The sequence below is a fragment of the Camelus dromedarius genome, chromosome 17 (genome assembly GCF_036321535.1).
Source record: "Camelus dromedarius isolate mCamDro1 chromosome 17, mCamDro1.pat, whole genome shotgun sequence".
Taxonomy (NCBI): domain Eukaryota; kingdom Metazoa; phylum Chordata; class Mammalia; order Artiodactyla; family Camelidae; genus Camelus; species Camelus dromedarius.
Window position 1 is genome coordinate 9,662,952 of NC_087452.1, and position 27,247 is coordinate 9,690,198.

Genomic DNA, 27,247 nt, shown 5'->3' on the forward strand with positions numbered 1-27,247 from the left:
TTTTAAAAAACCAGAATTATCTAAGCTTTTCCTAATAACTGTGCAATTCTTACTTGCTTCAGCCTTTCCTACTAGGACGTAGGATCGGAAATAATTTCTGTTCCCTGAACTGTTCTGTCTGTCCCCAAGTAAACTGGTTGTCTCAAAGATTACCACTGACCATTTCACTTTCGGTGCCATGGGAGGATTTGGGAAATTGAATTTTTCAGCTTTCAGAGAAGCTTTTGTTCCTCAAATGGTGCAAAGTTTCTGACAGATGTGATGGGAGGGGAAAGTCTTCCCCAAGATAACTTGGCCTGTGTTTGCCGAAATCCTGTGCTTGGCCATTTCCGAAAAAAATCTTCAAATCAGTTTTTGTTTACAGAGTTTGGTTAGGAAAAGAAAGCTATGTTCCAAAAGTCCTTTTGGAAAGTAGCACTTTAGGAAGAATCCAAGAATGAAAACCTAGGGTGTGACCCTAGGTAAGTCTAATTACCTCTGTTTTCCCTCTTTTCTCGTCGATACCCTGAGGACAGTATCTGCCTTAAGGAGAGTGACATATGAAAGCCCCTAGAACCGTCACGCCAGCTAGGAAGCCCTCCGCAGGTGCTTTCTTTATCTCCGTGGAAAATGCCCATTGGTAGTAGTTTGTATAGTGTTGATTTCTTTGGTTTTTTTTTTTTTTTTCCTCTTTACAACATCATTTCTTTTCAAGAAGCAGAATGAGAACCACTGTAAATCTTGGTTTTTGAAGGAACAAAGCCATTGTCACCATCCGCCATCCACATGATCATCACTGACAGCAAACAGTTATAAAATGCTGGACAGTGTAGCGGTTAGAAGGGTGGGAGCTGGGTCAGCCCACCTGGGTTTGAATGCCGGCTCTGCCGTCGCTAGCTCGGGTGACCTTGAACAACTCTCTTAGCTTCTCTCAGCCCTGTTTTCAATGAACTGGGACTCAGACTGGTACCTTTGTCACAGGAGAGAATATGTGAAAAGTACGATGCTGTGAACGTGGAGCCAAAATCATGAACGTAAGTGCATATGCTTCGGCTCTGTAGGAGGCCGCCCCATTCCTGACCAGCTAGCAGTCTCTGCTTGCGCTTGAGTTCTAAACTTTATATGACTTTAATCAGTTTGGAGTTGAGAAAAGCTCAAATTTCCTTACTGGTAGATGGAAACTACTTTTATATATTTAAGGAAAGGCAGAGACATGTATTGTCTGACTTCCTGCCTTTGAATTTAAGGAGGGATGTAGTTGGCAAGTCCAAGGGAAAGATTTGAATTAGGCAATGTTCGCCTTCATGTCTTTTTTTTATACTCTAATTTTATTCTATTTTTGGGGGGGGATGCCATTAGGTTTGTTTGTTTGTTTTTAATGGGGGCACTGGGGATTGAACCCAGGACCTCGTGCGTGCTAAGCACGGGCTCTACCACTGAGCTGTCCCCACCCGCCACCTTCACATCTTTGAACCTCCTCTTAGCAATCTTCCCTTGCCTCCCCTCCTCAACTTTGAAGCCTCTTCTCTGGACGTCTAGGGTCCTCACGATGCCTCCTGTGGTAGATTGAAAAACATGGCAAAGATATTTTATAGCTCCTTGCATCAAAAGGTAGGGTCTGTTTCTCACACCTTGAGTCTGGGCTGGTCTCGGCACATTCACTGACCAAGAGAACGTACCAGAGTTCTTCCTGCTGGGTTCTGCCTTTGCCTCTTGGAGCACTGCCCTGTGACCACCACACAATGAAGATTCCCAGAATGAGAGACCGCGAGAGGAGAGAGGCCCAGTCATGCCCCAGCTGACCCGCCTGCTGACCGCAGCCACATGAGTGAGCTTGGGTGAGACCAGTGTGACCCACAGAGTCGTGAGAGATAGTAAACCGTTGTTTTAAGCCACCAAGTTTTAGGGTGGTTTGTTACACAGAGAATGTATAACTAATATTCCTTCCAACTCTCTCTGACGTCCCCTCTGCCACCCCTCCCTCACACCCCACGCACACTCAGGAGTGTCCCTCTGGCTTGCCAGTCTAAATCAGTGACGCTTGCTGACCCCATCCCCGTCTTACCCAACACTGAAACTTGTGACCTGCTTTGGTCTGGCCTTTATGAGCCTTACAGTCAGTTAACAGGTTTGAAAACAAACTCATACTTTCATTCATACTAAGACCTTAGTCACTGACATTTGCATAATGTTTTTCCCTTGCCCTAACCGGAAGGAATGGCACCTTCCAATGAAGGAATTTAAGCCCCAAGGCAGGCAAGGTTCTGGGAAGCAGCCGCCTTGTAAATGGCTGACTCCTTGACCTAGAAGTAGAAGCTTTAGGTATTTGGAAACCAATTAAGGTGCCTCCCACCTCTGACCTCCTGTCACCTGCTCCTCATACTGCACTTCTCTTTTACTAGGACAGTGGTTTAAAATATCCATTCTTGGGTCCTGCCCACTGGGACGCTGAGATTCTGATTCGGTGGGTCTCGGTGTGGTCCAGTTGTCTATATTTTCATCCAGTTTCTTAGTGACTCAGAAAATCACACACATACACACACACACAGAATCCAGTCCGGTTCAGCTGAGGAATGAATGGGAGCCCACGGAGGCAGCCTGGTACACGGCAGAGGTGAATAGGGTTAACTTTGTAATGTGTTACTTTCTGTTATTGACTGAGGAAGGAAACGATACCACCAGTCTCATCGCTCAGAAGTATTGATCTTCTTTACTTTGGGGCTTTGAGAGGTGACTTGATCCATAGTCAGGGACAGCCTTGCCTGATTAGACATAGGAGAAGATAGCCTACTTTTAAAAGGCTCTCAGAGTTGACAGTTTTAAAATCTGGTCTAATGATCCATTCATCCCCAGATCTGGAATTTATTACTTTTTATCAGTAAAAGTTGAAACCTAGAAGTTTATTTATTTATTTTTTGAATCTTTGAATTTTGTGTGTGTGTGTTTTACAGATGGATGTCATACAAAATTCAGAAGGGGCAGGGGTATACATAGTGAAAGTGTCTCACTAATGCCCCTTCATTCAGGTCCCTTCTCTGGAGCCCAATGTATTTTTTTAAACTTTTAATTGAAGTAAAACATATTCATATAAAACGTAAAATTCATCGTTTTAACCATCTTTAAGTATATTAATTCAATGGTTTCTAGTATAGTCACATTGTCTTGCAAACATCCACCCAGTCTAATGCCAGAATACCCCGTCACGTCAAAGTGAAACTTTTTACACCTCCCAATTCCCCGTAACCCAGTCTCTGGAAACCACCATCTACTTTCTGTCTTTGGGATTCACCAGCACTGGATATTTCATATCAATGGGATCATACAATATGTGGCAACCTGTGTTTTTGGCTTCTCTCACTTAGCACAACTTCATTCCTCTTTATGACTCAGTAATATTCCATTATATGAATATACCACATTTTGTTTATCCATTCATCTATTGATGAACATTTGGGTTGTTTCCTTCTTTTGTCTATTACAAATAATGCTGCTGTGAGTGCACACATGCAAGTGTGGACAAATATTCCTAGGAGTGGAATTGCTGGCTCAATGGTAACTCTTCACTGGTGGTAACTTAACTTTCTGAGGAACTGCTAAGATATTTTCCATCACGTTCCCACCAGTGATGTACGAAGGTTCCAGTTTCTCTGTATCCTCACTAATGCTTCTTCCTTTCTGTTTCTAGTCTTGTTTTTCTTATTGCCTTCCTAGTGGATGTTCATTGCTAGTGTATGGAAATGCAACTGATTTTTGTATATTGACCTTGCATTCTGCAACTTTGCTGAATTTTAATATTAGCTCTTCTAGATGTATTTGGTGGGTTTTTTTGTTTTGTTTTGTTTTGTTTTTGGCTGCTGTTTCAATATTTAAGATCATGTTGTCTGCAAAGAGAGATAATTTTACTTCCTCTTTTCCAATCTGAATCTTCTCTTTCTTTTCCGTGCCTAATTGCACTAGTTAGAGTTTCCAGGACAATGTTGAACAGAAGCATTGAAAACTGTACATCCTTGTCTTTTTCCTGATCTTCAGAGGAAAGTTTTCTCTCACCATTTAGTCTGGTGTTAGCTGTGGGTTTTTCATAGACGCAGCATGAAGGTTTTTGTGTGGTCCTCCAAGGATGGTTTATTCATGTATTAGAAAATATATTAACATAACTGTTAGCCATTGTTCTTCACCCTGCATTTTTCACCTGACGATATATCTTGGAGAGCTTTGTAAATTAGTACTTAAATAATTTTTTTATTTAAAAAAATGGTTGCTTAGTTTTTCATTGTATGGTTGTACCATCATTCACTTAATCAGTCCTCTCTGTCAGCAGTATTGGTCATAATCAGCAAACATTTATTTAATCTTTATTATTCATTTAACCCCTACTATTGTGTAGGGTACAATAAAAACGATTGAAGAATATAGGGTCTAATTTTCATTCACCTGATTTTCTTACTTTTGTTATAGAAATACTTAAAGCAAAAAAAAAAAAAAAAAAGTTAACCTAACCTTATTTCTTCTAACTTTCTAAATTTCAAACACACAGAAGAGTTGAAAGAATTGTACAAGGTAACTCAAATAATAATTACCTAGATTAATCAGTTGTTAACGTTTTGCTAGCTTTATCTCTGATGATAAATTTATTTGTTTGCTGGATCATGTGGAAGTAAGTTGCTGATTTCTGGACATTTCACTTAACCACATTACTGTCACACAGAAACTTAACAGTTTATTCCTAAATGTCACCAACTATTTGATCCATATTCAGTTTTTAAAATTTGTCCCTCAAATGTCTTTTATATTTTATTTTTGATTAATTGATTAATTTTTATTGACGTATGGTTGATTTACAGTGTTTCAGGTGTACAGCAAAGTGATTCAGTTATATATGTATATATTATTTTTCAGATTCTTTTCCATTATAGGTTATTATGAGATATTGAATATAGTTCCCTGTGCTGTGCAATAGGACTTGTTGTTTATCTATTTTATATATAGTAGTGTATCTGTTAATCCTAAATTCCCAATTTATCACTCCCACAATGTTCTTTTTAGGGTCTTTTTTCTCTTAACTAATCCAAGTCTACACATTGCATTTTGGTTATTGCTCGTAAGTCTCTTTTATCTAAAATAGTTCCCATATCTTTTTTTATTTACGTAATACTGACTTTTTGAAGAGACTAAGCTAGTTGACTTTTAAAAGGACCCATGTTCTAGCCTTGTCTGATTGTCTCCTCATGGTATTGTTTACTCTGTTCTTTTATTCCTGGTATTTTCTGTAAATTTAGAGGTTGATCCTAAAGTTTTGATTAGATCCGGCTTATCTTTGGGACAGCATTTAGTGAGTGATTTATATATGTATTGCTTCCTATCAGAAGAAATATGACATCAAGTTGTTCCCCTCTTAGTGATATTAAATTTGATTACTTGTTTTAAGTGATGTGCATTAGAACCCTCCTTTGAATAAGGTACATTTTCCTCTTTAAGCTCTGAATTAGTTACTCCTTTAACCATGAGAGAGTGTCAAAGACTTGGATGTGGAGGAGAGGGGGTGGAAATCCATTTGCTTCTTTTCTTCCTTATATGTCTCAATTCCAACTAGTGATTCAGACAACTTTTAGTTACAAATAGAAATTTTAGTAGCAAGTATGCAATAGATCATGTGACATTCTATATAACTTGGTGGAGTAGGACATGATCGGCTCCTTACTCTGGGATCGATGGAAAGGTCGTTGCGTTGGAAAGCAAAATCAGGGATCAAAGTTTCAGTCTCTAATCTGCCACTAACTAGCCGTGTGACCTGAGCTCATTGAACGTCTCTGGGCTCCAGTTTCTTCTTCCGTGACTCCAAATGGTCTTTAGGGTTCCCTACGGCTCTTATAATTCATGATTCTATAGTCTTTTCACTTAGTGAAAAAGATTAGGTCACCTTTATAGATGCACAGTGTGCGAGCTTTCATTTCTCTCAAAAATGGAAACACTTGGAAATTTCAATTAATCCCATGATTAGGGAATACCTACTCCATAGATACTTAATGTCGTCGTCTTCTTCTTTTTTTTTTAAACATTTTTTATTGAGTTATAATCATTTTATTATGTTGTGTCAAATTCCAGTGTAGAGCACAATTTTTCAGTTATACGTGAACATATATATATATTCATTGTCACATTTTTTTTCACCGTGGGCTACCATAAGACCTTGTATATATTTCCCTGTGCTATACAGTATAATCTTGTTTATCTATTCTACATTTTGAAATCCCAGTCTGTCCCTTCCCACCACCCCTCAGTGTCTTCTTGTGAATCAGGATACTAGTTTTGATGAGTGCACTTTTGATTTTATTATTATGTTTAATTCTATTTTTGTTTCCTTTTGTTCTCCATGACCCAAGAAAATTGTTGGGCAGCTAAGTTACTTTTTCTCTGGCCTGTGAGTTGAATCATCTTCCCTCCTCTCAAATTCACATATTGAAGTCCTAACCCCCAGTACCTTATAAATAAAGTTGTTGGAATTATTTGGAAATAGAGTTGTTGCAGATATAATTAGACAAGTTAAAATGAGGTCGGTAGGGTGGGCCTTAATTCACTATGACTGATGTCTTCATAAAAAGGGAAAATGTGGACACTGAGATGCACATGCAGGGAGAATACCATGTGAAGAGGAAGGCAGAGATGGGGGCGATAAATCTGTCAGCCAAGGAACACCAAAGATTGCCAGCAAACCTCCAGAAGCTAGGAGAGAGACCTGGAACAAATTTTCCCCATTACCTTTTAGAAGGAACCATCCTGGCCAACACCTTGATCTGGGACTTACAGCCTCCAGAACTGTAAGAGAATAAATTTCTGTAGTTTAAGCAAACTAAAGCATTTGGTATCCCTGATCTGGTAATCAATTCCTTAAGGAATTATAAGAACCTGTAGGGAAAGTAAAGAAAGTAAAGGATCAAATAAAGATTTTCTCTTGAGTTGATGTCAGAATCCTGACCAGGTCGAAAGGTCTAATTATTATTATTGTTGTTGTTGTTGTTGTTGTTGTTGTTGTTGTTATTTCATCACTGTTTATTTATTTATTTGCAAATTCTGTCTCAGACCAGACACATTGTCTGAACCTTTCACGGCGGTGCTACTGGGCCTCCAGCAGGTTCTGTGCATTTGTACGCGTGCACGTGTGGGCACCCTCAGGCATGCACGTGTAAGTGCCAGCCTTGTCTCTCCAATAGATTTTGACTCTTGATACCAAGGAGACAGACTGGAACTCATGATTCTCTAACCGAATTTAAATATCTTAGTTGTTTCAGCAGACATATGGTCACATCTACAATACAAAAAAATTGCCATCAGACTTTTGAGTGAAAATCTTGGTAATTGCTCACGTTTCCTCTATGGATGTCCAGCAAGAGCCCAGCCGTGGAGAGAGATAAAGGGACCCAGTTAAGGAGAAAAGACCCCTTGGGAATACAGATGATCTGCTAAAATTTTCCATTCATTTCTAAGCTTTGTCGTAATCTTAGAATGTGGAGCTTTCAGTACAGGTTTTACTTCAAAAGGTAGTTTAAAAGGCACACAAATGCAAAACAAAAAAAATGCTTTTGTCTGATTCAGATGAGTGGCTGCAGAAAACCATACAGACCTAGTGCTTTTGTGAGCACCTTCTCTTCAGGCTATTGTTTTCATTCTGCTTTGAAGGAATTTCCCCTCCGATGCCCTGATGATCACTACGGCCCCCTCCATTTATAAAACGCTGTCAGTCTAATGTAAGTAATAGCAGAGGTAGTCAGTGCTAGCGTGAATGTCTCAAATAATGACCTTTCAAGGTTGATATTCTGGCATAAACTTCACCAGTGATTGTTACTTAACGACAAAGTCATCTTGCAAACCTAACAAGCAAGTCTGGCTTTTGTTATAAAAAGTTTAACTGTCCATGTCTTCGGTTATATAAGAACAGAGTGCCTAACCAGAGAGTTGATGGATATGAATTAAAAAGGGGCAGTGATGGGATTTTTATACTTACCGATGGCTAGAAGTTCAAGTACATCTGCACATCTGCAGTGAATGCCCTGTGTAAATGTAAGCAAAAGGCATTTATCTCCCTCAAAAAGAAGCTCGTCCTGCAAAAGTAAAGATTTGGAAGTAGTCCTGTCTTGTAAAAGGTAAAATGACCAGGGATAAATGAGAAACTCGTGTTCATCCTAAAGTCTCCTGTGGTTCACGACTAGCCTAGATGCTGCGGGATCACGACCAAGCTCATGTAAGCTTGTAGTTGGAATTCGAATGGTTTGCTTAGGCACAAAGTTTGGAGTGAAGAATATTACCCAGACGTTATACACAAGTTGCAACATCTACAGTGGTGTGCGAAGAGTGGAGAACCCAGAATCTCCCCTTCAGAATCACACCGTTACAAAGACAGACAAGTGGAAACCAAAATGAACTTCTGAGAGCCCAAAGGACATAACTCTGACACTCTCAACCTAAAATACTACCTTTGCCCAGTCTCATGGAAGTTCTAATGAATACTGGGGGAGGCTCTCATCCAGGGGCATAATTTATTCCATAAAAATTGTCCTTTCTCTAGGGGTGCTTCTGGAACGATCAGTACTTATCTCACAAATGGTTCCCAAAATGACTCCATAGTCCATAATTTATCTTTTTAAGTGTGCCTCCTGAGAGCCCTGCTCTGGCAGTTCCATTTTCAAAATCCAAAGAGATATGAGCAGGACTGTGAATGATGTCACCAACGTGATAACAACCAGTGATCAAATTTCATCTGATTCCAGATTTCCTAATAACGATACGGCATTGCAATGTTTGGCTTCAAAAATGACGTCAATAACACATTTTTAAAATGCCAATGTTTTTACGATCTCTTTTCACATCTGTCAAGTTGAGTTTATGCAAGACGTCCATCAGTGCACACTGAACGCTGTTCCACTTATTTGATTTTGCTTAAATCTGACTGCTTCTGTGAAAACTGACGCTGAATTGGGTTCTTGAATTATGTAGTGAGTTTCTCAAAGTTCACATATCTGGCAAGTAGGATTATTTTAATATTTACTAATCCATTTCTTTTTATTATTTTATGGGTTGTGTGGGTTGCCAAGCACAAGCTCAGTAAAACTTCATAAACAAGGGGAACTTCATAAACATTCCTTTTTTGTTCACAGTGACAGTCTGTCTCAAGATACCCCAAGACATGCCCTGAGTTTAGACTTTTTTTCTCCTAAACTCTCCAGTGTTAGCAGATGTGCAAGGACTCAGGAAGATGACTGTTGATTAAGGACCAGCAAGCTTCCCAAAGACCCGAGGCTCATATGCATCCCACCATCCTTTAACCTCATCCTTCTCACCCAACAACAGGAGAGGGCAAAGACGGGAGTGCTCCTTTTCTGTCTCCTCCCCTGAGGATGTGTGTCCACGCTTCTCTTTATGGGCTGGGAGATGTTTAAAGTATGTGTGTGAATGCACCCTCCTGAACCGAGTGTGAATTATCCAAATAATCTCCCCTTCCTTCCTTCAGACCTCAGCTTGAGTATCCCTTCTGCTGGGAAGCCTTTCTTGATCAGCCTAGGATGGGGCATGGGTCAGGGCCGCCATATTGCACAACCGCAGGGGCATCGTTCACGTTGTGCTTTAAGTGGATGGTGCTTCCTGGAATTAAGGCAATGAGGCAGTCCTCCCCATGTGCCTCTTACATGCTACCTCTTCCTCTGACTTTACCCTGCTGAATTATAACTGTTTCCTTGTCCACCTCCCCGCCTCAAGAGCAGGGACTGCATCTTACAAGGTTGAACCTGGCAGAGCATGTGCTCAGTAAAGGCTGAATTGTGTTGTTGAATTGTGTGGCCTGGATCCTCTACTCCCCGACGCCCCGATCTGATCAGGCAGCGGCCGTAGTCTTGTTTTGGAAGAGGGATGTGACTAAACCCATCTGGGGTCTTATTATTCCTTGTCATTTATGTGTGTTACCTCCTGCCAGGCCACAGTACCTTGTGTACCTCCTGAGGAAGCAAGGCTGCCTGAGGGGCTGGAATGGGAGAGAGGGGCTGAATAAACCCAGGTGCTTCATGGTTTTTAAAAAAGCATCTCCACCCCCTCCCACGCCCCTTCTCTCTCCTGCAGCAGACCTGTCAGTTGTAAATTCGATTTATTGTGGCGGAGGATTCTATAATCAGTAAGATCTGATTTGTTATTGATTCATGTAATATTTGATTAATATCTAATTATCTATGGAAGTATCAAAATCATTGAAATGAAAAAAGTTGGCTCTGCTCTGTGGAAAACAAATCCTTCTGCTGTAGTACATTTTTCTATTAAAAAAAAAAAAAGAAAAGAAAAACTGATTTTCAGAGTCCTGCCAACAACACTCTAAATGTAAGTGCTAGATTTGCAAATAGGCTTATAGTCATATTTAGAGAATATGCATATTCAGAGACATATTATTCAGGAAATATTTGGTTATCTTCAGACTTAGGAAAACTTAGCGCTAAAAATAAGAAGGGTAAAATATAAATAGTGGGCAAAGTTAGGGAGGATGAACTCAGCCATTACAAGAATCGAGTAGAGAAGAAGAGGCAGAGAGAGCTGGGCGTTATTTTCTGTTTTGGTGTATGTCTACACCACCACCTAAAATTCACTTCTATTCGACAAATATTAACTGGGTACCCAGCATGCAGAGGGTCAGAAAATGCAATATCCGCTTCCGTGGTCTCTGAGTTGAAAAGACGGGATGGAATGACCGACTCCCCAACGTTCTCTCCTCCACGTTGTGAAGACGTGATGTAGCTGAGGGTTTGGACTCAACTCTGGGGGTGGGCTCTGATTGATCTAAGCCTGTCATGGTAGTGCCCCCCGCCCCCCCCCCCAAATGGTTCAGACACCCAGGCCTAAGCCTGAAATAGCATTCCTCTGGCCACAGTGGTTGGTTCAGGAATGATTGAGTGACCCAGTTTAGTCCAATGAAACACAAAAGGGAGTCTTCTGAGGGCTCCAAGGAAAGTTTCCTGGTTCCTAAAACAGAAACTAGACAGTAGGGTATTCTTCCCAGAGCCCCAGCTGGGTCTGAAGAGGACACCCATAACCACTGCAGCCTCTTGCTCTTATTTGTAGAATAAAAGTTGTGAACAAAGTTCAGTAGAGTCAGTAAAATCACAGAGAAACGGGTTGAGAACCCTGATTAGGTCTCGCCCGAATTTGCACTAACACTTAATCTCATTTTAATTATGAGTCAATAGATTTTTTTGTTTTAATTGTTTAGGGCAATTTGAGTTGGCTTTTTTTGTTCTAGCTGATGCAGGTGATAAGCATACGGATACTTGTAACACTTGCCGGAATATGATAAATGATATAATGTTTACGCTGAAGAACCAAGCAGAGTCCATCAGGGAGGGGGTCTTGTTACTAGTAATCACAGAGTGCAATAATAGAAATATTATCCAATAGAAATTAAATGAGGCTTACAAGAATGAATTAACACCCCACAGAACAAATAGCAAACATCAAATAAGAGAAACTTACGTTAGAAATGAATCATAGGATTTGAGAGTTAAAAGAGATCTCAAAGCTTAGATAGGAAAACCCCTAGATTTCCTGTGCACACACGGGCCCCGAGAGGCTACGTAACTTGCCCCAAGTCACAGAACTGAGTTGAACAAGGCCGAGAACCCAGTTTTCTTGAATTCTGAACGGGGTCCTTTCTGCCACACTGCACATAGTTTCCTCCCTAAAGATAGGAAATGAAATAGGAAAATGGTATTTTAAAATGTCACCATTGGAAGAAGAGTGAGGAAAATACTGCATTTTCATTTAACGGGGATTTAGGAAGCTCATAATAGAAATTTTGGATATTTTGTTTTTAAATAAGACCGTGGCCTTTACTAAAAGGTTGAGCATATGCTACAGTGTGGAACCACCTGGGATAGTAGCACTGTTGCTAAGCGCCCCACCTAACGCAAGGCAGTGCTGGTTCAACCCATCCTTACCCCAAACCCGTGAGCCCCCAGAGCTGTCAATCAGCTGGCTCTCCCTAGAGCTAGACTATACATTCTTCTACAGGATCAAAAACCAGTCCATAAGGGATCAGACCAATAGTGTGTTCAGCCTGGCGTCCATCCCAACATTTGCCCCGAGGGATGTTTTTCTCTCTCTATTCTTCCCACATGTGAAGTGAGGTAGGAGATTCCAGTAGAACAATATTATACTAAAACCGCAATCAAATTGACCTCTGGAGTTAGAACTGTGTTCTGGTCTCAGGTGTTCTATTTCAGTTGCTCTAAGATCTTAAACACGTGGCTTAATCTCTGAGTGTCCATTTCCTCGTCTATTAAATCAACAGCTTCCCCGCCTACCTTTCGGGGTTGCTAGGAAGATCAAAATTGCTAATGATCGTGAAAAGCAGAGGGTAAATTCTATAGCCCTTCATACCCCTCAATTTAAAGATTAAGGAGCTGGGAGCAGCTGAGTGACTGCCCCAGGTCTGTTGGTGACAATTAGACCAACCCCTTCCTGAGAACGCTGAGTCGACCTCCAGGATAGAGATTCATAATTACATTCAAAGCATCCACGCGATTTGCTAGATTTATTCAACAGCCGCCTAATGAAACTACATATGAATATTGGATTCTACCATTTCTCTTAAAATGATGCCCCCAAATGTAATACAACATTATGTAAAATGCCAAGAGATCAACCTAGCTGAATGAAGCCCCATTTAAAATCAGTTTCCAGTACTGTTTTGCCTCTTAGCTAAAGAAAAGAAAAATGCTCAAAGGATGACTAGGAAGTTCAATGAAGGAGATGAAAATTATTTCTTGCAGACTTGCATTAATATTACAGACATCCAGCAATCCATTGTCTTCTTCAGACCTTCCTAAATTCTCCTTTTCCCTGAGTTTGTGAGCCCTGCAACATGAATGCTTGAGATATCTGCTCACACTTAGCTAGAGTCTCCTGGGTTAACAAATTTAAACGAGCGATGTCTTTCCTCAGCCAAAGGGACTCTGAGATCTTACAATCTACCATATTGACATTCTTTCTATACTCTATTTTATGTGTTTGTCTCTTTGCCGCTTTCCACAGAGGGATTTGAAGCAATTTATACAAATTCATGCTCTGTCCAAGAATAAAATAAAGTGGAGTGAGTTTGGGGAAAGAAAATAAAATATGGTTAAGAAAATGTGATGAACTGCTTGCTAGATGTATATATCCAATAGCCCAACTCAGTTGCCAGCCATGGGGGAAAAAAAAAAAAAAGAAAAGAAGACTCTGAGCTTTCTAGAAGCCAGAACAAAGACAAATCTTTGCTACCTGGTGATTGCCATTTGGTTTCTACTCAACAGCCTGTGCTGGGCTGGAGGGAAGAGGCAGAAGGCGAGCTTGGCTTCTCGCCAATGCAGCATCCTCGTACAGAGCCATACTAGTGAAAGCATTAAATTGCACCCTGAACTCTAAATACTCACTTTTAAAACATCCATCTGTCATCCGCCCACGGGCCCAGTGGAGTGGCTGCTTAACTTCAGCGAGGACCCGATCTACAGATTCTCCTTCCCCTAGCAAAGCGGGTAGTATCCAGATTCAAAGGCTGTGTTGGCTCCCACGGAAGCCACTTAAGAGTCTGCTGCCCTTGGTAATTCGCTGCCCTGGGCAACTGCTTGTTTCGTCTCTGTTCTTTTCCCAGCCGGAGTCATTGTTCCAACTTATTTGTATGAGTTGATGCTTCTCAGATACCCAGAAGCCTATTCCCAGAGCTTGCTCATTAGTCAGGTCTGTTTTTTTTTCACTAATCAATTATATTTTTGTGGAAATTAGCTAATCTGAAGAAAAGTGAGTTAGCTGATTTGGGGGAAAAAAAACGTGTTTAAATCATTGTAATAAAATGTCTTCATGGAAAGTGCTTCTCTGAATTAGAGCTGAGGTGTATAGGTGAACGAGGCAAGTGGTCGTGGAATTTTAGGAACAGAGGTTTATCCTTGTGTCCTGTCTCCCCAGAGTTTCTTCTCTCTTCGTGTGTGCCTTTTTGACAGCTGTGTTCCTTAAAGCACCTCGTTCCTAGTTGAAAGAAAGCTCTGTGAAATGACAGGACCATGGGTGTGCCTGGAGGTGAGACTGAGACACAGGAAGTAGGCAGAGAATGGGAGGACCGTTAGGGCAGCTTGATTTAGCCGTGTCTGGAATCATTACTTTGTGATCATTATTATCACCATCTGCCTGACTAATAGTGTTTCTAAAACTAGGGTCTTAATTCAGCCCCTACAGAATGTTTGTTTTAAACTATTTGGTCTACCCAACAACTGGTGAGAAATTACCAGCACCTTTCAGACCAAATTCTTGAATTCATTTACACAGACTTGACTGTTTCAATTGCACGAACATATCATCACTTTTATTTTAGTCACAGTTTTCTTCTCTTGTTTTGATCTGCTGTTTGACTTTTTGCCTTGCCAACCCAGATTCAACTGTCTTCAAAGATGTCTTTAGCGATCATTAAAAAAAATCAGCTCTCTTTTCTTTGGACAATTCTGCAACCTGGAGAATTAAAACAACATTGTCTCATTGTGCTGTTGACTCATGTGCAATCTTCAGAAAAGTCAATCATTTTCATGTGGCTGATTAGCTTTTGTAGCAAGGTTTCCATGGACATATGCTCTTTGGAGAGTCGCAGTAATTCCGTCTGTTTTTCTCTCCTAGTCTTTGTAACAGAGTGTGGAGGACGTACGGGGCTGTAAATTACTGAAATTCTCCATCCTTTCAAGATGCATCTCAGATTCAAAAGATTTTTGTTATTTTTGATGAACAGTACAGTTTGGAAAAAGAAACTATAAATCTGTAAAACTGAAATCTATCGGAATGTTTTCTATGGCATCTAAGTTTTTTCCTTGTCCATCTGTTGTCACAGACTTACAGATAAGAAATAGCAATTATTAGGAAAGCAAAATAAGCAAAGAGTGACTCTCTCTAGATATGGAATAGGTTGTACTATGTATTCATCTTCCTCTGAACTTCAAGTATCAGTGGACATCTCAGTGCCTCTCTGAGGCAGATAATTTTATGTTATTTTACAGATAAGGATAATGACGCACTGAGAGGTTAAGTCCCGGTGTCAGATCACCGTGCCACAGAGTAAGATTTTAAAGCTCAAATTCAGGGATCACAGGAATGGTACCAAACCACATCAATAGAGATTCCCAGATTTTGACACCAAGGCCATGTGTATGTGACCTAAGGATATGCAGGCTGACTGCTTAGCTTTTTTCTCCATCTCTCAGGTCCTCTCTCCGCTTAATCAAATACAACGTAGGCTCAGCAACCAGAGCTGTCATGCTCTCCCAAGAGTTTCATCTGTGAAACGGGGATTATAATACTAATACCCCATAGGGTTCTTTTGAGGAGAAAATGAGAAAATGTACAGACTTTATTAGACACCCTGGCACTTAATAGGTATTCAGTAAATGTTAACTATGATGATCACTATGATCAGCTAATAGAGGAAAGGAGTGGAGGACTTCGAAATCCCTGACTTGGAGCAGGATAAAGGAATGCTTGTGATAGGGGGTTTGTTTACTCTGAAAAAGAGAGAGTTTGTATTGTTTCTTCCAAATGATTGGAAGAGGTAAAATACTCTGCCGCAGATACACAATGCTTGGAGCCAGAAATTCTGTCTGTCGTGTATCATTTTCTATCTGTAATCTATTCTTACTATCTGTCACATCTATATATTATTTTTTATTTTAAAACATTTTTCTAATTATTTTTTCTCACTTTCATTGAAATATATAGTTGATTTGCAATGCTGTATGTATCTATTATTATTATTTTGTCTGTTATCTCTAATCGATTGCTATCTGTTATCCTGTCTATTATGCAAGAATAAGTTTTCATCCTGCACCTCTCATTTACCCACTGCCAATCAACAGGGGTCAGAAACAGTATCACAGGAATAAAAAAGGAGAAATAGCCAAGTGGTCGTCAGCAGCCACTTATGAAATCACCAATATTTGATGATTTTTGACCTAAATAAATGACAAGATAATTCAACCTAGGAGACCCTGAATCCAGACACATCCAGGCTAGGAATTAAAACCCAAAGAGACAATATATTTTCCATAGTTTCTTCTGACCTACTTCCAAAACATAGGAAACAAATACATGGCAAAAAGTTAAAAAATAGAATAGGAAATAGTGATTCACCAGGGTTGTTCAGAGTTTAGAGAGTACAATGAATTCAGCACAATTTTACTTTGTTGCATTTTCCATCTTCAAAAGCCATTTCAGATGTAGGAAATGGCATTTTCTAAACGTAAAATATAAATGAACATTATATAAAAAATTATGGCTATTTCCAGCATGAAAGCCTGCTGTTTTAATGAGACAAAGATATCTTAAAAGTTTACCATAGATGAGCCTTACTTTTACAGGAGGTTATTTTTGAAACAAAATTCTCTACTGCTTTAAACCAAATATTCTTATTATGTGTTAAGTAGCTCTAATTTTGAAAAGTATTTTTACAAGACCATTTTATACCTTCCTTCTTGCTGTTTCCTGCTTCCTTAATTGGTCACGTAGCTAACGGAACTGTCTCTTTGAAAACATTACGGCTTCCCTGTCAAAAGGGAGAGGTCAACAGGCTGTAATTAATGCTGTCTTCAAGGCTGGGATTATCACACTTCCGCCCATCTTTCTTTTCCATAAGCAGAGCAACCTTCCATTATCGGGGATGTGTGCTCTCCCAAGACAGACTAACCTTCAGCAGACCAATAAAATCAAGACAGGCCCTTCAGCCTCCAATTTAATTTCAGTGAGGTTCAGAGGTTTTCCGATGTGACATCTTTAAGACAATTTCATCTGCAAAAGTTTTCACAAATCACACACCGGGAAATTATCAGCAGCACGGAGTCGGCGCTGTTCTCAGCTGGATCTCCTCAGGAAGACAGGCTGCGGTATTAACAGGAGGTTTTCGGAGAAGCTCCCTATGGCACCTTTGTTGGAAAGATATTAAACCAAACAACTGCTGATATGGAAACCGGCTGTTTGAACTCTAACTCGGTTAGATACGTTAATAGGGGAAGGCCATGATGTCTGACAAACGTGATGCAGGAAATGACTAAACGTTTAATGCTTGTTACTCCGCAGTCTTCCTGGGGCCAGGGAGGTGGTGAGGATGGCATTGTGAGGGCGCTAATCCGGAACCCAGGTCAGTGAGACTTGAAAGGGACCATTTCTTTGTCCCTCTTTCTAGTTTCAGGTATTATAAATATTAACTTGTCCAAGATCCTGCTTCAGAGCAATCATTGACAGGACAAATGAAACATTTTGCAACACCGTAAAAAAACAATCATATCAGTGCTGCCGAGCTAGTTTTATTATCCCACTTCCTAAAAGAGCCAAGAGGCCTCAGTAGCTCTGGCAGAATCTTTGTAAAGGGGATGGAATTTGGCCCTTTAATGACGCAAAAAAGCTGCATGCATGGATTTTTGCAAATTTATACTTCCACGTACATGAGTGCTGGGTCCCACCCATGTTTTGACTGTTTGGACTTCTAAAATAAAATAGATACAGATACTATCGTATGAAGTTTCTTTTAGAAGTACAAGAAGTTAAGAGTATAAAAGTGTATCTGGGTTTTGTGGCACAACTTAACTTTCACTTTAATCTTTCACAATATTAGAAAAATGGAAGAAAACATTCTCATTACAAATACTGCTATTTTAAAAAACAAACAAGCAAAAAACCAAATACTGTTATTTTTAACCAGTGCAAAAGTCATCGATTGTGCTAAAATTTCTGGAAATACAAAATAAGTCATTTCCAACATAATTCAAGACCATCGATGGCAATTCATGAAATCCTTACTGAGCCAGGGGTCAGGCAGACCATGGCCAGAGGGTCCAGTCCAGCCCCTAGCTGATCTGAGAGCTACAGACAGTTTTTTTTTTTTGTTTTTTGTTTTTTTTAATTTTTAAAGGGTTGTAACAAAGAAAGCAAAAAAGAACCAATAGCGACTGTGGATGGCGGGCAGAGCTGACACCACTGACTAACTGGTCTGTTGCTGAAGATGTTTGCCCACCCCTGCAGGAAGCAGTTCCCTGCGCTCTGAGCAGAACTGGGTCTTCTCTCCCAGAGCAGGCAAGAATGAGTAAAGCTAAGTAGTTTATAATCAACACATAAGGGGAAGAAGGCCAGTAAATTTGATTGTAAAAGAAGATGGCGTCAGATAGGAGCTTCAAAGGAAGAGACCCAGGGTTGGTGGGAAAACAAGTGCCTTCTTCGGGAGGTGATTAAGATGAACCTTGAAGATATAGAGATTTTGAAGGATAGAGGGGTGGACTGAAGAGGGGGGGTCAGAGAGACCGGAAGGCAGGGGAGTGAGTGTTCTTGAACCAGTGGGTGATTCACTTTTAGAAGCCCCTGGGTGGCTGGAGGGTGGCCTACCAGGCAGCAAACTGAGGCCACGGTAAGGACTGTGTATGGAATCGTGATATGTTCTCATAGAGGCCAGAAGGACAATAACTCACACTTTGGCTCTGGTGTCTGATGTAACTGAACTCTCAGATCCTTACAGGGAAGTGTTACAATAAGTGACAAACCGGGGAAACAGTCCCTCTAGGCTGAACAGCTAGTAAATGAATGGCTTTTGGCTGTAAGTCAATGAATAACATTAATACATGCAGTTACCAAGTCACCATTAACAAATAAAGCACTACAGAGTCTCAATCTCCCCATCGGAATTCTTGAAAGTCCTATTTTTAAGGCAGTTCACACAGAGGCGAGGCAGCCGAGCTTGGCCAGGCCGCTGGGAACACGGAGTCCTGCCTCCGAGGGCGCCCCGACTCGGAGACTGACCTTCGGCAAAGTGTTCACTCCTATCTCCGCTTCCTCGGCCATAAAACGGGATCAGCAGACCTTCGCCACCTCATAGCAGTGTCATAAATTTCGGCCAAAAGCTTTCCAGATAAGTGCTCCTGGAAACCCAGGAGGAAAGAGTTCTCCTTCCAAAGTTTAGGAGCAAAAAAAAAAAAAAAGATAGAGAGAGAGATTTTAAACATCAAAATAGGATGCTGTTAAGAGCTTCTAAGAGCAAAGAGCTTTGCAAAACAGAAGCAAAGACTGATGGATGATATGGAGCCTACCGATTGCTAAAGGGCCCATAAACTGCCCGGAGAATTCTGGAGTGGTATTCTCTAAATGAAAATTAGGGGAGAAATTGTTTTGGTTTGAGGTGGGAGAGAATACTGAAAATCAGGCAGCACTGCCCTATACAGGACCGCCACGTGTGGCTGCGGGAATCTATGTCCAAAGCTTGGAATATTCTGCCCAAGTCTCCTGTGCGTTATTCGGTGAGGATGGCACAGAGGGAAAAATCTTTCTGCCCTTCCTCTTCTCTTCAGACTTTCATGGACTGTCCTGGAGAGAGGCTGTGGTGGGCTCCAGAGCTGGCAGGCTGGCACTGGCCCTTGGAGGCGAGGGAGATACTGTCCATTCGCAAATACTGAGGTTTCTAAGGGAAGATGAGGACCCCCACCACCACCACCAGAGGTATGCCCGACTGCCACACCTGGAGCAGACCCCTGGGAATAGAAGACATGGTCTGGGAAGTTCGTGGTGAAATATTTCTAGGATCCTGCCAAGAATGCTCCCTCTCCCTTCCCTTCCCTCCCTCCTTCCCTGCCCTACCCCTCCATCCCCCCAAGTCTCTTCCTCTCTCTCGGTCTCTCTTCCTTTCTTGCATAAAGAAATCCTTATCTTAGAATTGGCCCAACAGGAGGGGCCAAAATAGTTCAACTTGCAATTTGCTGTCTTGTTAGGAGGATAGCAGCTCCAAACCACAGAGCCCTGAGTTTGACCCTAGCCCTCTGTGGCTACTGATGACTCATCTTGATGATAATCAGGCTGAATCTTCTCTGGTGGTGTGATAACCCCGATGAGTGGAAAGAGAACTTCAATCAATTGTGCATGCCTAATAGTCGCTCTCTTTGCTGCCTTTATAGACTCTTTCTCGGTTCCCTTAATCGTCCTGGTATGTCTAAGACGATATGCTATGCATGCAGTCCTTGGGCACTGCTTAAAAAAAAAAAAAAAAAAAAGATAAACTGTTTTCAAACCCCTGGAGAATGTTGCCTGAGTGACAGAGGGAACAAGGCAGAAGTACCAGTTGGGAGTGGCTGGAATAGGAGAAAGTGCCCTTTAATGAAAGCTTGATTTTCTGTGGCTTTGCTTCATAACAGGGTTGCTAAGTAGGAAAGTCGCTGGAACTTGACTGCAGTAATTTTACCTTTCTTTCTTTTTATCTTTTTCTTTTTTTCTGGAGCTCTCAGTCTACTGAGGCTCCCTGCCACCCCATCCGTCTATAACTTTTCATCACTTTTTCCTCAAAGTGAGGAATACGTCCCAGAAAATGCACCTCTGTGAATTAGCAATATGCCAAGGCAATCTGAGCCTTACCGACAATGTTCCAAAGGAAGCAATGATTTGAATTCAGCTGCTCAAACAATTAGTCTCTAAGCAGGCAGCTTGAAAGTTCCTTAAAGTAACAGTGTAGATTTGGGAGGGAGAATCAGCTTGTTGGTGATTGTTTTAACTTTTCAATTAATTTAGTTATTCATCTGGTTGTGTGTGATCTTTTGAGCCTGATACTCTGCTAAATTAATCTTGATGTTAAAGTAAAATGGGAACAAGACCAATTTCTGGTGAATGAAACTGTGTACTTTCTGACTTTGAATGGTCCTTGCAGATCCATGGTAAAAATCCCGAGTGAATGATCCACAATTCCACTCCAACAGTATATATAAGTTATATACACACACATATATAACATATACATATATAACTTACGTATGTAACTTATATACGTGTGTGTGTCTATACAGGCACCAAAAATTATATTATTCACAGCAGCACTATTTGTAATAGTCAAAAATTGGAAACAACTCAAATGTCCCTTGCCTGTAGAATGGATAAAATAAGTGGACATACTTATACAGTGGAGTATTACATAGCAGTGAGAATGAATGAACTTCTGCTACAAAAACATACAGGAATTCCACAGGCACTGAGCAAAGAAGTCAGACACAAAAGGACATACTACGGATCTGTTTATATGAAGTTCATGAACGGTCAAAATAAGACTATGGAGGTCTCTTCTGAAAACATCTGAACAGTGAGTGTCTTTGGGGAGGGGATATAGTGACTAAAGAGGGGACAAGGGAGCTCCTGGGGTTTGGTGATGAGTATTTGCTTTGTGAAAATTCACTGAGCTGTACGGTAATGATTTATAAGCTTTTAGGTATATATGCCATACTTCAGTAAAAGTTTGCTTAAAAAATCTGCATCAACATTATTATCAGTCTTGGTTTAGTGTTATTTCACTTCTCATCAGAATGAAAGAGATTATAATTGTGTGAATGATTTTAGGCTGCAAATAATAAGAGACCTAACTCAAAATGGTCTAAACCAGGGGTGGGCAAAACTTTTCCAATAAAGGGACAAACAGCAAAGATTGCAGGTTTTCCAGGCCATGTGGCTTCTCGCAACACAAAAGCAGGCACACACAACATGTAAACAAATGAGCATGGCTGTGGTCCAACAAAACTTACTGTGAACTTGGGGCTGTCTCAGAATTCCGCCTACCACCAGTTCTAACCTGAAGAATGAAATCAGGTAATATCCCAGTAGAAAAGAACACATTTAAAAAAAATGGGCTTTCTCTGGCATTCCTCTTGCTTGGAGGATTTATATTTAAAACCTAACTCCACAAAAACAAAGATAGTGTGAAAGTCCTGAAACATCTTTAGCTATATGCTATAGCGGGATTGTCAAAATAGCAAATAAAATACTAAACTGTTGACATAAAAACAATCAAAATGGCAAGGGCTTTTTTCTTTCAATTTTATTTATTTCTGAACTAAGTCACTTACAGCATTCACCTTTCCAAAGATAAAGGCATTGCAGTGAAAGTCTCTTTCCCAGTTGTCTCTCTTATGGGGATAACTGATGACTGCGGTTCCTTTGTCTTTGCAGTAGATCGTGGAAATCATTTCACATCACTACATAAAGAGCTTCCTCATCCTTTTTAACAGCTACATAATGTTCCATTTATAGATGTAACAATTTATTTTACAATTTCCTATTGACATACATTTAGATTGTTTCTAATCTTTTGCTATTATGGAAAATTATCTATTAAATAACTTAGTCACCAGATTATTTCACATATGCTTGAGCATATACGCAGGATAAATCCTTGCAAGTAAAATTGCTGCATCAAAATATATGTCTCTTTATAATTGTGATATGTATTGCTGAATTGCCCATGATGGTGTGGTACCAATTTAAACCTTCAGCAGTAAAACTGGAGTACCTGTTTGACCACACTCTCTCCAACAGTGAATTTTGCTTGATCTTTCCTGGTCTGATAGGTGAAAATGGTATCTTATGAGTAAACTGGAGCTTTTTTCCATTTATTTCTTTTTCTGCAAACTGTCTGTTTTTTGGAATGCTAATCTTTTTCTTATTTACTTGTAGGAATCCTTAATCTTTTATAAGAATAGCAATTTTTTTAAAGTTTGTTGTTTGTCTTTCGACTTTGCTGATTTTTTTTTTGTTGTTCTTACTGTTTTGCCTACAGAATTGTTTGACTTTATGTACAAATCAATTTCTTTTATGGATTCTGGATTTTATACTATATTTCAAAGGGCCTACCATAGTCCAAGATTATGTGAAAAATTACCCAACAATTTACTCTGTCATGCTTGAGATTTTCTTTCTCTTTTATTTCTAAATATGTCAAGCCATCTGGAATTTATCATGGTGAAGGATGTAAAGGTTTGCATCCAACTTTAATTCCCCTCCCCCTCCCAGAGGGCTACTCAGTTGCTCAGACATCTTTTATTGAACAGACCACCTCTCTCCACTGATAAGAGATGCCATTTTATCATATATTAAATGTCTTTTTGTATTTGAGTCCGTTTTTGTCCTACTGAGCTGCCTGCCTGTTCAGGTACCATTCCTTTCCAATTATTATAGCTTTACCTTTTAATAGCTAACACAGCTAGGCAACCTTTGCTTTCCTTTTTCAGGACTTTCCTGCGTACAGTTGCTTGTTTATTTTTCTGTATTAATGTTATAATCAACTTGTATCTTTTAAAAAAACCCTTTTTAAAAGTTGAAGTTTTTTTTTACATGTATAGATAATTTAGGGAGAATAACATTTTTATGATGCCTTATTATCTGAAATCATGGATATCGTTCCATTTGTCCAAGTCTCCTTTTTGAACATCACTACCTTTAAATGTCTTCTTCACTGCTTAAGTTTAACCCTAGGAATTTACGCTTTTTGTTGCTAAAACAAATGGGGTTCTTCCTTCCATTATACATTCTGATGACATAACTGATTGCTTTTTTAAGGACTTTTAAAAACCAAAGAAAAAGATTTATTTTTATCTTAATAAATGGAATTTTCTAAACCATAATAAGTAACCCTAGGACTTACAATTTAATTCTGTTCAAAAGTATTTCAAAGGGAAAAAAAATCCCCAAATTCATACAAGGAAAATGATATTAGGAACAGATTAAAATATCTTTTAAAAATTGTTTCTTGATTCACGTATAGAACAAATAAATAGAATCCATATACTCTTCTTGTTCTCACAAATCACTCACTGCATCTTCTGCATAGTAAGACACACATATTGTTTTTACTCAGTGCTGCTCAGGAAGCCCTCCTAGTTACTTACCTCCCCCCAGGAGTGGGCTGGCAGCTCAGCTATTCTGATTTTTTTTCACCTCGGTCTTAAGAGACAAACACTGCTGGGAACTAGAGATGGCAACTCAGGCAGAGACGAGGATGCCTCGTGCTTCCCCCACCTGCCCGCTCCCCGCTGCATAGCCTGGGAAAGCAGTGCAGTGCGTTCCCAAGAAGTCACAGCTCTCCCCAAACTGAGAACAGTTCCAAAGTCAGCTGGAAAGAAGAAACGGGGAAGTCCTGTGAGGGGACCTCCAGGCGGGTAACCTGGGAAGAGGCATGGAGGAGCAAGCTGTTCTGGGAGGGGAGCCTGGGGCTGACAGGACGCTGGGCTGTGTTGCCTGAGGGTGGAGCTCCCTTTAGCGAGTGGGGTCTCACTCTCAGAACTGAGCCGGCAGGCTCTCTGACTTTGGAAGAACCACTGACTGGGCTACGAGAGGAAGGAGTAGGGGTGACTTTTCACCTCTCCTTTCAGGCAGGGGAGGGACTGGAGGCTTACAACCTGCTCTTCCTGACACCTGACCAGCCTTCTTACAGGCAAAACCCCTACTGATCTCATTGCTTGGGTTAACTGATGGCCTCTCTGTTTCTTGAAAGGCAATTAAGAGGTCTTTTGCATAGTAACAGTAGCAAGGAGTAGCAAGGTTCCGGAGCACCGGTCCTTGTCTCTGTCCTTTTTGTGGATTCCCTTACTTTAATCCTAACAACAGCCTCATCAGTTAAATATGACTATTATTTCAACTCACAGATGAGGCGCGGGGAAATAAGATGGCAGAAGACAGAGTCAGGGTCTGAAGTCAAGTGTCTGCCTTGGATGAGCGTGCTCAGTACCACCACACTTGACTCTTCTGAAAATTAATAGCGAACTTCAATATTTTGAAATAAGGCTGGGCAAAGAGATTAAAGTTGTTCCTATGTATTGACTTCTTCTTCCTACAATTTTACATATTATATTTATTTTAAAATGTGGGTTTTACTTATATTGACAGGGCTCATGTCAACGTAGGTATCTGTAAACTCCGTTCACAGGCATATAATGTTTTTTCCTTCAAGTGATACCCATACTCACAAAGACATTGGAAGCATAAATAACAGATCAGCCAGCATGTTTATTCTGCAGTGCTCTGAAGATCATTCTGCTTGTGGCTATAATGCTGTACTCACAGTTTATAACATTCTTCCAGAGATGTGTGTGTTGTGTGTGTGTGTGTGTTGTGTGTGTTTATGAATAATATAATTTCCTTGTGGGTGTGAATTTCACCCTCTCTGATTCCTGTGCCCTGACCATATTGCTAGGCAACACCAAGCAACATACAGCCCACATTCTCCTAATTCCTTTGGATGTTTCACAAATGGACTTTTGCTTTTCTAGACAAGCAGAATCACACCAGTGGGTTTAGGATTTTAGATTTTTAAGTCATCAGGTGTCCACTCAGAGGTAAGCCAAAGGACCAGAACTATCAAAAACCGGCAGAACAGGGGAAGAGCTGGCGTTAAGGCGAAGGCACACATTTGTTTTAAGTCTTTGGCTGATAATTCATTAGTGAAATCAAATGTGGTTCTTGTAGGTGACATCCAGGAGGGAGAGGGTGCTGGCTTCCTTTCAAAGTACTCCTGGGGCTTGGAGGGTAACTATGCAGGGAATACTCTTCCAGAGACTGGTGATGCCACACACATACACTTCGCCAGATGAAAATTGGGTGCGCATCTCCTCGGTCAACATAGAGAGTAATATTTTCAGCTCAGACTCTAGGGTTTAGCAGAGCACAGTGAATGGATCCTGCATCCCAAGCTAAAGTCACTTACAGTCCTCTGCCCTCTGTTTCTAGGCTTCAGAAGGCACGGAGGACACCAGAATTGGCCTACTGTGGACAAATGCACAGCACTGCATCACTACCAGAAAGATCTCTCGGTTTTTCCCCATCCATTCAAGCCAAACCTCAGGCAACCACAGGCAGCAGAACACTCCAGTCTTTACATGGCTGGCCGACAGGACTGAAGAGGTGTTCCTTGCCCAAGCCAGACCGTCTGTGATGGCACTCCAACCTGGCACTCAGCTTATGAAAGCAGGAGTCACATGACAGGACCTTCTCTGCAGGCTTAAGAAAAAAGAACTACAACGTTTTTGCCAATTGGGAGATGAAAATGAAGTGGACATGGGACCACTGGTAAGATCTAAATGTGTGGGAAAATATGGTTGTATTAGTTATCTAAGGCTATGTCACAACGTCCCCCCAAAGCTTAGCAGTTTAAAACAATAGGAAACATTTATTCCTTCACATGGTTTCATTGGGTCTGGAACTGAGCAGTGTCTTATCTCGTTCTTGTTGGTTCTGTCTCATGATATGAGACACTTTTACCAGTTTCCTCTGTGTCTCTTTCAGAGATAGGACTCTGTCATTTTAACAGGTGACTCAGGTCATTCTTGTAATCTGGTGTGTTTGGGACATCCTGTTCTATTAAAATAAGTCAAAACGCCTGGAAAACTTCACTTGGTGACGCACGAGTTGTATGAAATGCATTCAGTTGGATTCTGTCCTGGATGTTAGACTTAGGTCTGTTCATTTAACCCTTACTTACAAAGGCTTACTAGGTTCCGGGCCTAGTGGGTGGTGAACAATGAACCCAGCTCACAGGAGCTCCATCGAGGAAACAGCCCCGTTCAGCCCAAGTGCTGGGAAGAAGAGGAGCTCGGGGCCACAGTAGCTCCCTGACATTGGAGGTGAGAAAGTCTTCCCAAAGGAAGGGCTTTCCACGCTGAGGCAAAAGGGATGATGAGGTGGTGCTCATCAGGCAACAGAGAAGGAAAGTATTCCTGGCAAGGGAAAAAGGAAAAACGCAAAGGTTTTCGGTTTTGATCCAGCACTGTGCTCTTGGCAACCAAAAAGCAAAGCGTGTTGGTGTTTGTGTGCGGGAGAGGCTCCAGATAAAGCCACGGAGATAAACTGGAGTTGAAATAAGATGAGAAAAAGTATGATGACTCTGAAAGTCAGGTGTGAATTTGGGGGAGGTATAATCAGTCTTAAATCACTTGGAGCCGGGGACGGGTGGAGGGGGGAGATAATTTAGGAGGCTGTTGGCCATTGGAGGGATGGAAGAAATGGGAACCTCTCTGAAGCTATTTCAGAGGTAGATTCCGCAGGACTGGATGACTGACTGGGAGGGGCTGGAACCAGGCCGCTCCCAGGTTTCTAGGACGGGCAGTTAGGTGTTTTCACTTCAACAGGGACCCACAGGTGGAAGAGCACTTTGGGAAAAGGAGAGTGAAGGGTGAGTTTGATGTTTTGAGTTTGAGGAAGAAAGAACGAACAGCCAAATTAAAGTCGAGAGTCCTGCTGGGAAGCAGGTCGTTTGGCAGTGGTCAGCGGCAGGGCAGGCGTCTCCTAATTTCTCTTTAAACCTTACTTAGTTTGCATCACTCCCCTGTCCCCCACACGCTCCCACCCCTTCTAACGCAGGCTGGTCCTAACAGGCTTTTCAACCCTTTTCCCACTTCAGGATGGAGGGGTTGAAAGGATGGTCCTGCGTTATGAACTGCTGCATTTACAAAAT

At 40.9% G+C, this 27,247-nt stretch overlaps 1 long non-coding RNA gene across 2 annotated transcripts in view; it reads left to right on the forward strand.

The window, feature by feature from the left end:
• Positions 1-27,247, forward strand: part of LOC116158286 (uncharacterized) — a 92,287-nt gene that overhangs the window by 20,994 nt on the left and 44,046 nt on the right. Inside the window, exons 1-2 of one of the 2 annotated variants that reach the window (XR_010384789.1) lie at positions 19,445-19,491; positions 25,525-25,863. This is a non-coding gene — a long non-coding RNA (uncharacterized LOC116158286). Of the gene's footprint in view, positions 1-19,444; positions 19,492-25,524; positions 25,864-27,247 lie in introns of those variants that run through there. The other variant, XR_010384788.1, reaches the window with a different exon arrangement.